This window comes from Canis aureus, chromosome 4, assembly GCF_053574225.1.
Source record: "Canis aureus isolate CA01 chromosome 4, VMU_Caureus_v.1.0, whole genome shotgun sequence".
Taxonomy (NCBI): domain Eukaryota; kingdom Metazoa; phylum Chordata; class Mammalia; order Carnivora; family Canidae; genus Canis; species Canis aureus.
Genome location: NC_135614.1, coordinates 64,353,699 through 64,371,533, shown reverse-complemented (window position 1 = coordinate 64,371,533; position 17,835 = coordinate 64,353,699). Strand labels below are relative to the sequence as shown.

The following is a 17,835-nucleotide window of genomic DNA, read 5'->3' as shown; positions in this document are numbered from 1 at the left end:
CCAATTTCTCTTTATATTGTCTCTATTGAATTTGAAATCTGGACTTTTGCACTCATGCATACAAAACTATACATAGTATAATTTTATCAGAAGTCTGTGTAACCTGAATATCTCAGACATATATGTATGCTTAACACATTGCTGACCACTTCTTTTTTTTTATAAATTTATTTTTTATTGGTGTTCAATTTGCCAACATATAGAATAACACCTAGTGCTCATCCCATCAAGTGCCCCCTCAGTGCCCATCATCCAGTCACCCTCACCCCCCGCCCACCTCCCCTTCCACCACCCCTAGTTTGTTTCCCAGAGTTAGGAGTCTCTCATGTTCTGTCTCCCTTTCTGATATTTCCCACTCACTTTTTCTCCTTTCCCCTTTATTCCCTTTCACTATTTTTTATATTCCCCAAATGAATGAGACCATATAATGTTTGTCCTTCTCCGATTGACTTACTTCACTCAGCATAATACCCTCCAGTTCCATCCACGTCAAAGCAAATGGTGGGTATTTGTTGTTTCTAATGGCTGAGTAATATTCCATTGTATACATAGACCACATCTTCTTTATCCATTCGTCTTTCGATGGACACCGAGGCTCCTTCCATAGTTTGGCTATGGTGGACATTGCTGCTATAAACATCGGGGTGCAGGTGTCCCGGCGTTTCACTGCATCTGTATCTTTGGGGTAAATCCCCAGCAGTGCAATTGCTGGGTCATATGGCAGATCTATTTTTAACTCTTTGAGGAGGGTATTATGCTGAGTGAAATAAGTCAATCGGAGAAGGACAAACATTATATGGTCTCATTCATTTGGGGAATATAAAAATAGTGAAAGGGATAAAGGGGAAAGGAGAAAAAATGAGTGGGAAATATCAGAAAGGGAGACAGAACATGAGAGACTTCTAACTCTGCTGACCACTTCTAATGGAATAGTGCAATAGAGGATCCTATGCATTGAGATGAGATGTTGTTGGGAGAGAAGCAGCAAGTAGTTAGGGACATCTGCATGGAAAAAATGACCATATGTAGATTTAAATAACACCCATTCGAATGATGGAAATTTGATTGAAATTAACATAGTCAAAGGATCTACTTTTGAGTAAATTTATCTAGAAACATTCAGGTAGACTGCTTAATTTCCTAAGGAATGTGTTTATGCCTATGTTCAGTTAAAATATATATGTACATGCACACACAAATACATACTACACAGCAAAATATCTCAAGCATTTGTTTCACTTACTCTAAACAACAAAAATGTGTCTTAATCTAACATAGGAATCAAGGTATCTGAGATGTTAGAGGTTTACTTTTTTAAGCATTTCCTGTCATAAAGTTCCTCTACCTAATATTTTAAAACATTTACATTTGATACTTAGTTGAGCAGTGTTCTTCAAGAGTTTTGATAATATGGTAACCACTGAAAATAACAATTGATCTTGTTTTACTTGTTTTAATGAGATATAAGAACAAAGTGGGATATTTTTTAGTAAACAATAATAATTCCAACCCCTCTGGTTAAAAACTTTCCGCTTCTTCATCCTACATTTTTTTTATACTCAATGGTAAGACCTTGGTCACATTGGACAATTAATAAGTGTTTGAGAACTTATTTAGAAATGATTGATATTTTTCTTTTCCCACATCTTCTCTTGCAAAAAGATCTGTTAAATTTAGACAGATGAACTGGGTGAAATTTAGAGATGAATGCAAAGAAAAATTAAGCTATTAGTTCTTTTTAAGATAGGAAATTAAAACAATTGAAATATTTTCTCTTTCATTCACAGAATAAGTCAGGATTCTGAGGGTCCCAGACACGGCAGCACATGGATGGAGACAAGATATAGCAGACTGAGAAATCCAAACAGTTTAATCCTGTATATTAGTCCATACAGACACATGCTTCTTCTCCTGCATGGGTAAGCCTCTTGCCCCTGACCAAAATCACTATAAGATAACAAGTTAAACTAGAATAGAGCCTGGTAATATATAGAAATGAGAGGAAAAGGGATAGAATGATAGAATGCAGTCTCTTATAATCATAAACATGCAGCCTGTAATACTTTTAAATTTTAACGTAAGTCAATGGAGCTCACCATCAACTGCATAATATGAATACCTGAATAAGAATATTACAAAAAGATAGATATAAGTTTTCCACTTAGTGCTTCTTTAGGGTACAAGTGTGAGCAAAGTATCTGTCATATACATACATATATATATATATATATATATATATATATATATATATATATATGTATATATTTGGGGTAATTTATCAACAGGAAATGGAATGGGAAGGCTGAAGAAAAAAGTGCAAGTATAGACAACAAAGCCCTTAAAGAATTGACTGAGTGCAATGGTTAATCTTCTTTTTTTTTTTTAAGATTTGATTTATTTATTCATGAGAGACCCAGAGAGAGAGAAAGAGAGAGAGAGAGAGAGAGAGGCAGAGACACAGGCAGAGGCAGAAGCAGGCTCCATGCAGGGAGCCTGACATGGAACTCGATCCCGGGTCTTCAGAATCACACCCTGGGCCTAAGGCGGCGCTAAACCGCTGAGCCACCCGGGCTACCCTGCAATGGTTAATTTTATTTGTCAATTTGACTGGTCCATGCTGTACCACATATTTGATTAAACATTATTCTAAGTGTGGTATAATTATAAAGTGTATTAAATACTTAATTATATATATCCTATTGGTTCTGTCTCTATGGAGAACCCTGACTAATACACTAAAGGAACAGGAAGGACTACATTGTACCCCATTATTCCCTCTCTCTTCAGAAAAGTTTAGTTGTGCACCTGAATAGTATGAGCTGGAACACAATGTACCATGTCAGACAAGGGACACTTTCCCAGAAATGAAGTAGAAGAAAAACCCAAAGCCAGAAGTTTGCTCTGAATATATACATATCCAGTTTCTACAACACTGTGGTAGAAACAACATCGGTGCTTAGTATTATAACATTTCTAGACCACTCACTGCTTGCTGTTTAACCCCAGCCATCAACAGCTTCCAGCAAAACTTCCTGTTGTTTCATTTGTCAGATGCAGTCTGATAAGAGCAAGGTGAGGAGTCAGGGTGGGCCACACTCTGCTTCTCATTTCTCATAAATAGGAATCCATCTGCGTACAGCATGCAGTGGTATATAAAACAAACCACAATGAAGGAGTTGTAGCAATCTTTTAACCTTCTGTATTTTGCAGAGTTCTCTCACCATATTTTGGAGTCAAGACAATAAATATTCGTTTCTTCTTTGTCTGCTCCTCTGTTCCAACTAGCCTGTAGGTCCTGGACCTTTAAGATAACATGGGCCTGTATGTAAGAGGTAGCACACCTGGGTTCTTGATCAGATTTAACAACATCTGTAATTGTAGAAATAGAACATTAAATAAAAGGAAGTTCATAAACAATGGGACCCTGGAAGGCAGCCAGGCCCTCAGTCTTGAAAAAAGTGCTTACCACAGCTTAATACTAATAGCTGGACACAGGTGGAGGACAAAGCTACCCAGCCATTCTGAAAGTTCAACTTGAGGGATGTATTCAGATTTTTCAGAAATTTCTGTGTCTTCCTGGGGAAAAAAAAACACGCATATTCTTTTCAAAAAGTGTAATAGACTACAGCTTAACAAATGAGTTCCAGCTGTTTAAAATTAGATTACTAAAATAATTCCATATAAGAATATTCCCTAGGAATATATCATTTTCATTAAGTTGGGATCTGGATGACTCATTCATTTAAGGTGCTAGTCTCCAAATTGAAGCCTAAGATAGTTAATAAGTATTAATAAGCATGCTGTTTGTAACAATCCTGTCTCCATTACTTAAATTGCCCATACTAAAAAAAAAAAAAAAAAAAAAATGCCATTTTTAAAAACAAAGTGCTTGAATCACCACCCAGAAGACACTAATCACACTAAAACTGTTTGACCCAGGGGAAAGCAACAGAATATAAACTTGAAGAATTCTGCACTGGGATGCAGAAAACATGAGTGATGATCTCTGTTTTACCACTTGTCAGTCACATGAATTTGGGCAACTTTCTTTTTTTTTAATATTTTTTTCTTTATTTATTTATGATAGTCACAGAGAGAGAGAGAGAGGCAGAGACACAGGCAGAGGGAGAAGCAGGCTCCATGCACCGGGAGCCCGACGTGGGATTCGATCCGGAGTCTCCAGGATCGCGCCCTGGGCCAAAGGCAGGCGCCAAACCGCTGCGCCACCCAGGGATCCCTGGGCAACTTTCTTTACCTTAGTTGTCCAACTATGATATGGAGATAGTGTTTATAATGATAAACTTGCTTGAAGCCCACTGTAGCTGAATAATTCCATGACTTTTCTGCTATAAATTGTGTTTTTAATACATGTCTAAAAATTGTATTTTTTAAGGTTTTTATTTATTTATTCATGGGAGACACAGAGAGAGAGAGAGAGGCAGAGACACAGGCAGAGGGAGAAGCAGGCTCCATGCAGGGAGCCCGATGTGGGACTCGATTCCAGGTCTCTAGGATCACGCCCTGGGCTGAAGGCGGCACTAAACCGCTAAGCCACCAGGGCTGCCCTAAAAATTGTATTTTTAATATATGCCTAAAAATCAAACATAGGCACGTGTAACTTGGCCCCTTAAATTGGTGGAAGTTTCCTCCATGATGTGCCTTATATTTCTTCCTAGGCCTTCTTAATCCTCCTTAATGTGAAAAAGTGACAAGGTCTTTTTTGGATTTTCTTTTCCTGGTCTTAGAGTGTGTTCTTATGGAGATGTTGCCCCTTTAATTACTAAACCCACCACTCTTGTTTCTTTCACCTATCAGTTCATATTATGATAATTCATATGAATTTAGAAGATTATTCAAACATTGAATATTCTGTAAGTTCTACTTATTTGTCAGAAAGTTTACAAAATGATGCAAATGTTACATATTAAATACTAGTAGTTAGACATTCAGTACATAAAAACATCATAATATATTTACAATGCATATAGCCCCTCCTGAGCAGAGTGACTAAAAGCAATTTCTTCTTTAAAAATAAAATGCCATTGTCAAATAACTTAGGACCCTACAACCTAAAGACTCTAGACTCTAGAACAATTCCATATATAGTCCTCCATATAGTCCTTTGTGCGAGTTTTTTTGTCCCTGTTTATCCTAGAAAGCAAACAAACAAAAAACCCTCCATCATCTAAGACCATGCTTTTGAAACAGCAACAAGTAAATGCACATAGATACATGTTGACAAATAAAGGGTGATTCAAGCCAAATAATAAGCCTGATGCATTTTCCTGGAATATCTTTTGAAGATCAAAATGAAAGTTTGTCTGATTTTCTAAAATAATAGGATACAAAACAATTCTCAAATTTCCTATATGCTTCTTGAGAAGATACTCCCCAAACCAGCTCCCCTACACTCTGAAGATATTTATTCTTACTCCTCTCCCATTTAGGAACACTTCAATGGAAGCATTTGAGGTAATTAGACCTAAGGAAATCTAAAAGTATCTCTTCTTTGAAATACAAAATGAACAATGTAGTAGAAAATACACATACCATTTTCTACAACAATATAGATAACTTGCATTCTAAGTTGGTATCTAAGTATATATTCTGAAATCCTTGGAAGTCTTTTTAGCATCAACAGTGTCACTGCCTGCAAGTAGAAATAGTTTTCAGAGGGAAGGGAATAAGAAAAATATAACAAGGAATTTACTCCCTGCCCCATCCTCACTCTCTGTCTTCTCATACAAGAACTAGCTTTCTCTAAAAACTATTTTGTTCACAGAATGTCATAGAAGGTCTGGTTTCCCTTTCACTCATCTCTTTCATATCAGTAAAGCTTAGGTCACAGACTTAACATGTCCTGTTCTTTGTTTGGAAAACAGTTCTGGAACACTAGGTATAGAGAGCAGAGAGGATTCCAGAGACCAGAGCCAGCTTCACTCTGAGTCAGAGACTACGGAAAAGACTGTGGGAAAAAGAGCTGGCCTCCAGGGACTTCCTGATCTGACTGCTCTTCGAAGTCACTCCTTTATCCCTGCAAGAAGGAGGGGGCTGAACCCTGTTCCCACCAGAGAATATCAACCACAAACCTCTTGGACAAGGACATGCACATACTCCACCCTGCCAAAGACAAAGGACAGTTTTCAAAGGGACAGATATAGCAGGTCACCAACAAATCAATCTACATGTTGTTTTTTACAGGGACAATAGCTTATGTTTTGTTAAATTAAAAAACTATCACATGCTTATTATACAAAATTCAGACAGCATATAAAAGCACAAGGAACAAAGTATAAGAAAATCATGTGAAATAGATATATGATTCTCTGATAATCTACTATGTGCCTGGCATTTTATAAAATGTATTAGTACTAATAAAGACACAGAGGCTGCTCTCAAGGAATTTATAACCTTATGGAAACTTTGCACTTGAGGCAGTCTCAAATAGGATGGCAAAAGAGATCACTGGATGTACAGATTTAAGCACTCAAGGTGATTGTTGGGTCCACAGAGTGTTGGCTGAATGCCAATGAAGAGGGGGCACTCTGGGCAGTTTCTCTTATTCCTCTCCAGGAGGACAAAGACTTATAGAAGGCCATGCTGAGAACAGAGGGCACACCAGGGCCTGTCGTATCTTTTTTTTTTTTTTTTTAATGACATTGAAGAAGCACTGACTCTGAGTTCAAAAAATAGCTCTGCCACACATAGTAATGTGGCCAACCCCTCTTAAAATGTCTTAGCTCGTATTTTAAAACAAGCTTAGTAATGTCCACCTCAACACTGTGGTAGTATGTTAAGCCATTTATCTTCATAACAGCTCTATGAAGTAGCTACTTGATTGACACCATTCTGTGTAGGAAACCGAGACACAGAAAATCTGTGTAACTGGCCCAAGATCACCTACATAGTAAGTGGTAGAGCCTGGATTTGAACGCAGGCAGCCAAGCTCCCGAGTACATGCTCTAGGCTCTGTAGTGGTTAGTCACTACTGCCTTTTTCATCTCCCCTGAATTAAGTGAAAGCCTAATAGCTGCCATTTAAATAATAATCTGGTGAAGAAGGAGGGAGTGATTTTTTAGAGCCTGGGGAACTGACACCAAAGACTATGCTTTATAAAGTCTTAGATATTATAAAAATAATAATAGTTGATTGTCTTATCAGCTGAAAAGCATTATAGCAAGTAGTAGAAGAGAGAGGGGGGTATGTGTGTATATAAATGGTCTCATGTAATCCTCACAATAATCTGTCACTTATGATTTATTCTCATCATTCTCATCATCTCTTGCAGCTGGGGCTCTGAGGCTTTAAGCAACTTTCTGAAATCACAAAGCTAATTTACAGTAATGCTGAAATTAGTATTAAGATCTGTCTGACCAGACACTCAACTCTTTAAATGAAATTTATTGAGTCAAAATGGTATGTAGATACTATGAAAAAGAAAAAATAGAGAAAATAAATGAAAAAATCATAGATTATCTCCCCTACAGTGTGAAATAGTGGCTAAGAGAGACACCAGGATGCCCGGGTGCTGATCCTAAATCAGTCACTACTGAATGAACTCCACTACAATAAGCAAATCACTCAGTGTCTGGGCTTTGGCTTCTTCATTGATCAGGTGAGCAGGGTGTAATAGGTTACTAGTTCGTAATCTCTTGGTGATCATAAACCACTTTCATGCGTTCAGTGAGCTCTCCCTCCCGAAAAATGCATATAGATACATAAGACAGAAAGCTTTGCATAAAATTCAGCTATGAAATTGTATTATGTTTAAGTGTCAAACTGAAATGTAATATCCATGAGGGCAAGGGACTGGTCCTTTTCATGTCTATATCCCCAGTTACTATAACAGTACTTGGCTCCCTCAAACTATCAATTGAATGTATAAATAGATGAGGACTCCTAGTCTCCTTGAAATCAACCCATATTAACCCCAGACTAAGAACCTTGGATTGAATTATTTTTAAGGCCTTTATTTTGGTTCTGAAAGATCTAAAGTTGAATCACATGAAATTCTCAATTCTCTGTTGCTTCTGACCAATAAAAATGGCAATTTCATGTCCTTCAACCTAACATATTAATTTAAAATTTTATTCACTCACCTAGTGACTATCTGTATGTTTTTGATATCTAGTGCTGTTTTAGTTCTAATCCTGTTGATCTGTGACAGCTGTTAGTCACCTTGCATCTACCACACAATGAAACCCAGGCAAGCAGATAAATATGTTACATTTCCTGCTTCTTGTGAACTGACTGTGAATGCCCATCTCTCTTTTAGGTACAATTCTTTTATACCTTAACTTTCAGTTTCTCCTTATATTACATTATTTGAAATTTATCAATACTTCTATAAATGCTTCCTTTAAGAGGTAGCAGCTACCTCTTACTCTTATAAGTCAGACTTCTGGAATAATTGTTAAAACAGAAGAAGTGTGTTCAACCAGAAGCAAAGCTTTTAAAAATGCTTGCCAAGTATAAACCTTGGGTTAATTAGAGTGTAAAATAGCTATTTCATTGTGCAGCTTCTGTGTTTGATCATAAAACATCCCAGCTAGCATTTATTCAGCATTATAGGTATCCTTTAACATCTAGTGTCCATTATTCAAGCATTGTGCATTGTGAATTTGAAAAGCCTCTGGAAATACTCTACTTTTGAAGACTCTTAGTATTAAATTTTTTAAATGCCTGAAACAAGTAGAATACACTTTTATGAGTTAACTTGATGCAGCTTAACTACTGTGGCAATATTTCTGAAATATGCTATGCATATGTTGCCTAACTCAGTCTTAACTATTACATACAGTGGCAATGATATTTGCAATTTTATTTGCATTTGTGAGGAAAGCAAAATGACAGTATATGGAAGTTCTATTGTGTGGTAAGGCCACTCCTTCCTCTTCTTAACCATAAAGATTTAATGAGTGGTATTTCAATGAGATTTCTACCAGCCTTCAGCTAAGCTGCCTCTTTTTCTTCTCTAAAAGAATGTTTCCATTAAGATGGGTTGAGGTCAGTTCAGGTAGAATTAAGATTAAAAAATAAACTAGAAAAACTTCCTGTGGAAAGGGTAAAAACTAAGAGAAGCCCAGTGCATAGCAATGTCAGCCAAATAAAGGGAACAGAAATAATGATATAGATATAGTTATAGTTATTATAACATTCAGTGTGTATTTCCCTAAACCATTCCTGCTGTCTGCTATATTTGTTATGAAGTCCAAAGTGGGGAAAAATTAGTAGAAGGTTTTTTTTTTTTTCTTACTTTACTAGTTGCATTTTTTAAATATTTGGCTTGCTCATTGCTAGTTGGAGTTGTCCAAAAAATGATAGAATTGGATGAAAGAAATGAACATCTGAATCCTAAAGCAACTCAAATTCCTGAATGGGGCGTGTGTGTGTGTGTGTGTGTGTGTGTGTGTGTAAGAGAGGGGGCATAAAACAAAATCAAAAAGGTAGGCAAAAAAAATTAAAATTAAATACATTGATTCCTCAGTTGAACTAATAATACTGAAATTATCACTTTTGAAAAGGTACTTAATAAAAAGGAAAAGGAAACCAAAGAGATTGACTCTTCCAACCCAGAATTACCAAACTTTGTAGTCCTTTAATTCTCTATAGACACTCCCCTCTCATTCAGTCATGGAAAAGCAAACCTGAATATATTTTCTAGAAAGTGGATTTTTATAAACAGCCCATATAACTCTTCACATGAACTCTTACTGAAAATAATATTATAACCATATAGACTCAAGCATCCATACTCAGGGAACTTTTAGAGAGAATGAGATGATTGGGGGTGGGGGGGGAATGAGAATCAGATCTACTTGTGAAGTATACTTATAAGAAAAACAATAGGGAGAAACTTGAAACTCCTGATGATGATAAAAGTTTGAGAATTCTTTATTAATTTTAGTTATTCTATCTTTATTCAGATGAAGTAAGTATCTATATCCAGCAAAAGTAAATCCAAATATTCTATTCAGAATTTAATGCTATATTTCCCCAATGAAATGTCTTTCATAGTAAATAAGAGGGTTCAGATTGTCAAATTATTTACAACTTTTACAGGTTTTGTGTTATCAAGTATCTAGTAAACAAGTGGCCCAGAATTCCTTTCTAACCTGTACTACTTCTCTCTGATCTCCTTTGAAAATTCCGGAGAAACATAATGAAATCAATTATTTTCTCTTTGAGCATATTAACTTTGAAAAAATAAAGAGAAGAGGGAAGAGAAAAATGGTAGATAGATTTTTTTTCTCCTCTTGGAGAAAGCCACAAGTACCATGAAGTTCTGCTTTTCTGAAGTTTTGTGTGAGAAGGGAGAGAGGGAAAGAGTTTGCAAAAATCCAACAATTGCAGAATCAGAAGCCAGAGCCAGAACCCAATCTGGGACAGTAATGTCCCTCCTCATTATCTTATCTCCAATGTGAAAGGAAGCAGAAGCAAAGGCCAGGGTCCTTTCCTAATCAGTAGCCAGAAAACCAGTTATAAAGGAAAAAAAAAAAAAAACACAATTACCCTGAAGGAAGATTTTTTTTTAAAGATAATGCATTGAGAGAAAGGTTACTGATCAGTATTCTTTACTTACAGTTTACATTTAAAAATAAAAGTAGCAAAAGTATCAAAGAAAGGAAAAGGAAAGGATACTAAAACCTAAGAAACAATCACATGGGCAAAAAATATATTTATTCCTCTACTGAACTAATAAAAAAGTGAAATTTCAAGGAGATACTAAATAAAAGGTAAAAGAAAACACAGAAATACAAAGATATAAAGAAAAAACCACTATTGAATCTTTTTCTCACAGTCAGATGGGAAAAAAAAAACTATAAAGAGGAAAACTATAAAGTCTCACAACAATGAAACAGCAACATAATCCTCAACTTGAAACTGCAAAACTCCATCAGAGAGAGCATGTCAGATAATACGAGAATGAGGTCTTCACTGGTTGACTGCAGTTGCTCCAGGTTCACCATTCCTTAGGGACTTACAGGAAAAACTTACTTCTTTCCCTCAGATCCATGATAATCAAGGTAAGCAAAGTATTTGCCAAAATAGTGAGCAAAAGAGCCACTAACAGAAGTTTTCTGATTTAGAGCGCCTTAGAATCACCTGGGACCTGGTTGAGAATTCTGATTCCCATAATCCTTCACTAGGAATGCGATTTCATTATCTGAGAATGAGGCCCAAGGATCCACATTTTTATTTAGCATCTAGAGTAACTCTAAAGCACCTTGCGAAGCACTGCATTGAAATTGCGGTATCAGATAAAGGGCTAGTTTCCAAGATCTATAAAGAACTTCTTAAACTCAACAGCAAAGAAGCAAACAATCCAATCGTGAAATGGGCAAAAGACATGAACAGAAATCTCACAGAGGAAGACATAGACATGGCCAACATGCACATGAGGAAATGCTCCGCATCACTTGCCATCAGGGAAATATAAATCAACACCACAATGAGATACCACCTCACACCAGTGAGAATGGGGAAAATTAACAAAGCAGGAAGCCACAAATGTTGGAGAGGATGTGGAGAAAAGGGAACCCTCCTGCCCTGCAGGTGGGAATGTGAACTGGTGCAGCCACTCTGGAAAACTGTGGAGGTTCCTCAAAGAGTTAAAAATAGATCTGCCCTAGACCCAGCAATTGCACTGCTGGGGATTTACCCCAAAGATACAGATGCAGTGAAACGCTGGGACACCTGCACCCCAATGTTTATAGCAGCAATGGCCACAATAGCCAAACTGTGGAAGGAGCCTCGGTGTCCATCGAAAGATGAATGGATAAAGAAGATGTGGTCTATGTATACAATGGAATATTACTCAGCCATTAGAAATGACAAATACCCACCATTTGCTTCAATGTGGATGGAACTGGAGGGTATTATGCTGAGTGAAGTAAGTCAATCGGAGAAGGACAAACATTATATGGTCTCATTCATTTGGGGAATATAAAAAATAGTGAAAGGGAATAAAGGGGAAAGGAGAAAAAGTGAGTGGGAAATATCAGAAAGGGAGACAGAACATGGGAGACTCCTAACTCTGGGAAACGAACTAGGAGTGGTGGAAGGGGAGGTGGACAGGGGGTTAGGGGTGACTGGGTGAAGGGCACTGAGGGGGGCACTTGACAGGATGAACACTGCGTGTTATTCTATATGTTGGCAAATTGAACACCAATAAAGCTAGGCATGCCTATGTGTTCAGTCAAAAAAAAAAAAAAAAAAAGAATTCCTCTGCTCATTTGCTGTCTATGTAGGTTGCCTTGGTGAATGTGAAACATCTTGGTTACCCCCTCCTCTAAAAAAGGGGCAGGCACAAGTTTTGTTGCTTGTGTTTGGGAAAAGGATAAAATTCAAGGTGTTTCCAGCAAACTTTGCAACTATCAGCAAGCCCTTTCCTTGTTAAAGCCAGAAATTTTGCTAAATTCATCAGACTCTTGTCTTCAAAGATCCAAAGAAATACTATATTTGAAAACCATTTTCAGATTATTTCTTAAGATCCTAAAAAAAAGGCAATCTATGTAAATATACATTTTTAGTAAGTACATGTTTTAGAAGGGAAGTATATGCTACTTGTCCAAATCACCAGATTGCATTTTAAATACATTTATTGACTTAATTTGAATGGAAATTGTTAGAAATAGGATTTTAAAAGTTATCTACAAAAATTAAGATCATACAGATACAAAAAAAAATGGAAATCCTATATGTCATTTCTGAGAGCTCTCATCTTTCTAAATTTTCTTACTGTTCTATAACCTCAGAGTTGGCTCGTAAAACTCCCCTGAAGTACAATGGGGTGCTTACAGGCACTTATATGTGTGAGAATCTTGGTACATTACAGACTGCAAATCAAACCTCCTAGAAAACTGTCTTGCTTTACTGCTTGGAATAGATTGTCCCTTTCAAAATGGGTTTCATGAGTTACTTTGCTCCTCCAACAGAGTTGAGATGTATTAATTCCTCAGGCAAATCTACATTTTTAATGATCAAAAGTGATTTTATTATAATCACTCTTCCCATGTATGTTTAATTGTGAATCAGTTTTTTTATTTTACTATTCTATGATCCATTGAGTACTCAGAGATAGATATTTTCTATAAAATAAAATGTAAAGTATTATTAGACTAATAAAGTCTATTTTTATGGCCACAATAGCCTACCCACGATTTCAATCTTGGTCTAATATACGATGTGTTACATTTTTTTATGTTGTTGTTGGAGCCTGAGTCACATTAATCACTTTTGTGGGAAACTGAAGCTTATATTTATAGTTCTTTATGCTATGTAAAATTTCTCTTCTCTCTCTCTCTCTCTTTTTTTTTTTTTTTTTTCCAATTCATAGTAACTATAGCAACTGTTTGGCCTGGATATTCTGAGAGTCCTAAATTAAATTCTTCTGTTGTCAGACTCTATTTCATAATGCCAAGCCACCAATGACCAATTATTCTTTGGAAAATATAATTACAAAGTCAATATATGCTTTAAAAACGACTGATTTAATTTGAACATCTCAGAGGGACCATCTGCCCCACCTACCCCTCTCCCACTCTTGGGATCTGTTAGGATGCTGACTTGTTGAGGATGGCATTGATGTTAGCTCTCAAGGCCTTGGGATGCTTTTACTCTGTAAATTATATCATCTGTTTCCTGCTTCAGCAAGAAAGAGGAGATTTCCTGCTGAATAGACTGTACCTTTGTTTTAAAGCTTTCTTATCTCTTGGGCATGTGTCTGCTGCTGTTCTCCCAGTAATTTTTCTAACTGTGACCTGGTCTTGACCTCTGGTTTTCACCTATTCTCTTGTTCTCTTAAAAAAAATATATATATATATATTTATTTATTTATTTATTTATTCACGAGAGACACAGAGAGAGGCAGTGAGAGAAGAAGGCATAGAGAGAAGAAGGCTCCCTGCAGGGAGCCCGATGAGGGACTCAATCCCAAGGATCCTGGGACGATAACCTGAGCCAAGACAGACGCTCAACCACTGAGCCATCCAGGCACCCCTCTCTTGTACCTCTTATTCAGCTAGTCTCCTGTTTTTGATCATCAGTTGTGTTTGACCCCATTATTCTGGTTCTACTAATCCAAGCTTATAGCATCCCTACCTGTGACTCAGCCCCATCACTTGCTTTCAAATTTGCCTCCACCCTAACCCCCACCCATTCCTTTCTTTATAGGCCCTACGCTAACTTGGGTTTCTCTCCCCTGCCACTTTCCCAATATTCTCCTGATAAGCTGGTTCCCTGACCATTAAAACTACTAGTAACAGAAGCAGAGATCCACTATAAGTCTTCTAAGAGAAATATATGTAAACCTGGCAGGAATGTTGACAGCAAACTTTGAGAAAAATCAGAGTTCAGCTTTAAAAACCAGGACACCTGGTTGACTAAGCAGTTGAGCGTCTGTCTTTGGCCCAGGGAGTGATCCTGGAGTCCTGGGATCGAGTCCCACATTGGGCTTCCTGCATGGAGCCTGCTTCTCCCTCTGCCTTTGTCTCTCCCTCTCTCTCTCTGTGTCACTCATGAAAAAATAAATAAAATCTTTAAAAAATAAAATAAATAAAATAAAAACCAGGACTACACGCATGAACAAATTGAGGGGTTTTTTTGTTTGTTCGTTTGTTTTTTGTTTTGTTTGTTTTTTTACCAGTTTAATTGTTTGATTTATTCTTTAGGAAAAATAAATATCAAGTTAGTAAAAGGATGGTAAAATTAATTAGTTAGCTGACTTATGGATTTGTTTTAAATCAATTTTGTGCAGGCATTTTGATTGAAATAGTCAAATTTGTTTGTACATATGTTTCTGTCTCAAAAATACATATAGCATAACTGAGAGTCTGATATAAAAGGTTTTTTTAAACTATTAAGTGTTAGATAAAATTATCAGCCAGCAGTAATCCAGGTATTTTCCAACTTTTCTAATTATAAATACATTCCTATGTTCAGTTATTTTATTGCTGTTTCATTTCCTAACAATATCTAGCGTAACCTGCATTTCTTGCAAAAAAAAAAAGAAAGACTACTTCCACCCCCCATTACTTTGCATACTCCCGTAGTTTTCTACCAGCTGTCTGCCAAAACAAAAAGTGACAAAATAGAGGAGAAGATGCCATTTCCAATGAAATAAACCACTCATAACAATGAGGAAGCAAATTACACTGAGAATAAATGAAGGAAAAAAATCAATCACCTTGCCTTGCTAATAGTCTGCTGAATACACTGGTTTCCTTTGAAATATGTGTTTTTGGATTGGGCTTTCTCTGGAGGGCTAGAAATATTGTTTGAGGAATTACTAATATATAGGTGGGGATTGAAGTCATGAGGTTTGAGGTATTTCTAAGAGACACTCTATAAGACATTTAAAAAATCCATATTGAATGAGTGAGAGAGAAATTTGGAATAAGCAGAGCCTTTCACGATCTCTCTAAAGTCAAGGCCAACACTTGAAGTCAAAAGGTCTGTCTCTAGCACACGCATGCACACACATACACACACACACACGTGAATTATCAACCATTTGAATTACTTACACACATAAAAAATGGCAGATTTATGCAAGACTATTAAGGAAAAAGGAAAAGTCAAGCCATCATAAACATGGGTGGAGTTAGGAGTAAGAATTTATTAAAATCCCTGTGGTAATTGTGATTGAAATTTTTGGACAACATAAAGAACCAAAAATAAATATTCTTGAATTTTATGGATTTTTTTATATGCTCTGTGGATACCACCCTCCCCCCTGCACACACAACACTGTACAACTATGTTCTTAGCTATACATAGATGTTTAATGGCCTTAGCCCTTAGTAAAATTATAATATGGTTAAAACATACCCTGGCACTTTAGAAATATAGAATTGAAACTACTTAGAAGTCATTTAGTCTAAAATATTAATTTTACAGATGAGCAAACAATATGAAACAATATCTCAAATCCCACACTGACCATTCCTTCCTCAAATCCTGTGACATTTTCTTGTTGATGACAATAAGCAACTTGTCTTTTGGGATTTTCCTCAGGGTAAAGGCTACATCTGCATGTGATTTGTATATGTTCCTCTAAGCTGAAGTGTTAGCTAATTTTAAAGTCCTGATTTGGTTTTCATAATGGCAAATGCCAAAGGTTCTCATTTTCCTCATGAATTTACTGGCATTAATTATACTAGGTATTGGACTAGGTACTTGATTTCTATCATCTCATTTCGTCCTTAGAACAATCTTATATATTGGGTATTCTTTTATAAGAAGAAAATGAAGTTGAGAAAATAGATATTATGGCCCTGGTAATATACTCAGTACATAATAAAAATCAAGATTTAAACCCAGGTCCATCTAATTACAAGCTTTTTCTGTGGTTCTTCCATCACTGGATTCTATTACCAGGTTCCAGGAATAATAGAGGGGGAAGCAGAGAAACAAAGTAAGTCAGAGTCAATACACAGAGTGCTCAAGGAGGAAACACCATAGGAGCCAACCTGGCACTGCTGCATGGTGAGTTTTCACCGTTAGGAGAATGATAGGTGATGTTGTGCCAGCACTAATGAACACATGCTTGATAGGAAGAATGGAAAAACACTACGATAAACTTTCATGATGTAATCACCAGGTTCAGTTTTACCAAAGAGTTCGGTGGCCTACTTCATCAACGTGATGGATAGAACAAAATATCCTGCCACATAGTTCCTCTAGTGATCCTGAAAAATAATAAATATTAATTTGGGATATTGCCTTATTGGAATGATATATCCTAATTTGAGTATTAAATCCAGCATGGATTTTTGTAACAAATTTCAAACCCCATAAGATTAGGAAATGTTGTCTACAAGTTGTTGGGGACAGCTGGAAAGAAATGACATTTTGGGCTTGAGCAACTTCTTTGATACTCCCTTACTTCCAGGAGTCTTGAGAATGGATTCCACCTTAATAAATACCAGTTGTCAACTTTACACAGAATCTGGAAAGTAATTAAGAATAGCTAGGATCAGATCCAATGAGTTATTTTAGTTTTGGTAGGAGTTTTGAATTTCAGTTTGCCAACATTCAAAAATATACCTTGGAATATGACCAAGAAAAGGAATGATGTTTGCCCCTTAGCCTTTCCACTGAACTCAAGAATCCAAATCTCTGTGAGAACATCATGCCAGCTGACATGCTAAATTCTGTCACTCCCTGGCTTAGAACCCTTCAATAGTTGCCCATGGCATTTAGAATAAAATTCAGAACTCTTAAACACAAACGTTATGCCTCTTCCTTATTGCCTCCTCTCCTTTATTTTTAGTCACTCCATTCATTCTACTGTCCAGTCATAGTCAGTTTCTTTCTAAATTCTGTCTCTTCTCCAAGCCTTAGCTCCTGCTATTCCCTCTTGCTAGAACAGTCCCTGCTTAAATGTTCCCCTTCCCCCATATTCTCTCTATTACACATATAGCCACCACTGGCTGGCTATGTACCACTTCATCTCAGTTCTCACTGTGACATCACTTTCTTAAGAGCTCCTCACTAAAAAAAAAAAAAAAAAAAAAAAAAAGCTCTTCATTAATTCTCCAAATCTGGGTTAAATGCCACCCATAAAGCCCCCATTTACCTCTGTATTTATAATATTTTATTATAATTTCTTATGATATGCTTTCTTTTGCCAACTTGGCTGTAAATTCTATGATGGCAAAGATGCATTACCAAAAATCAGATATTTGTTGGGTGTCCATTCTATGCTAGACATTGGGATACTGTGGCAAACTAGATGTGTAAGCTTGTATGTCTGCCTTGCCCAACATTGCATCCTAACATAAGAACATGCTTTTTCTCTCAGGAAAGATGTATTTACAACACAAATTGCTC

General features: G+C 36.6%; 1 long non-coding RNA gene across 1 annotated transcript in view; it reads right to left on the bottom strand.

Moving 5' to 3' along the window:
• Window positions 1–3,467: 3,467 nt before the first annotated feature.
• LOC144312876 (uncharacterized) overlaps window positions 3,468–17,835 on the bottom strand; it is a 53,139-nt gene continuing 38,771 nt past the window's right edge. The window contains exon 3 of the long non-coding RNA XR_013378519.1: window positions 3,468–3,576. This is a non-coding gene — a long non-coding RNA (uncharacterized LOC144312876). The remainder of the gene's footprint in view (window positions 3,577–17,835) is intronic.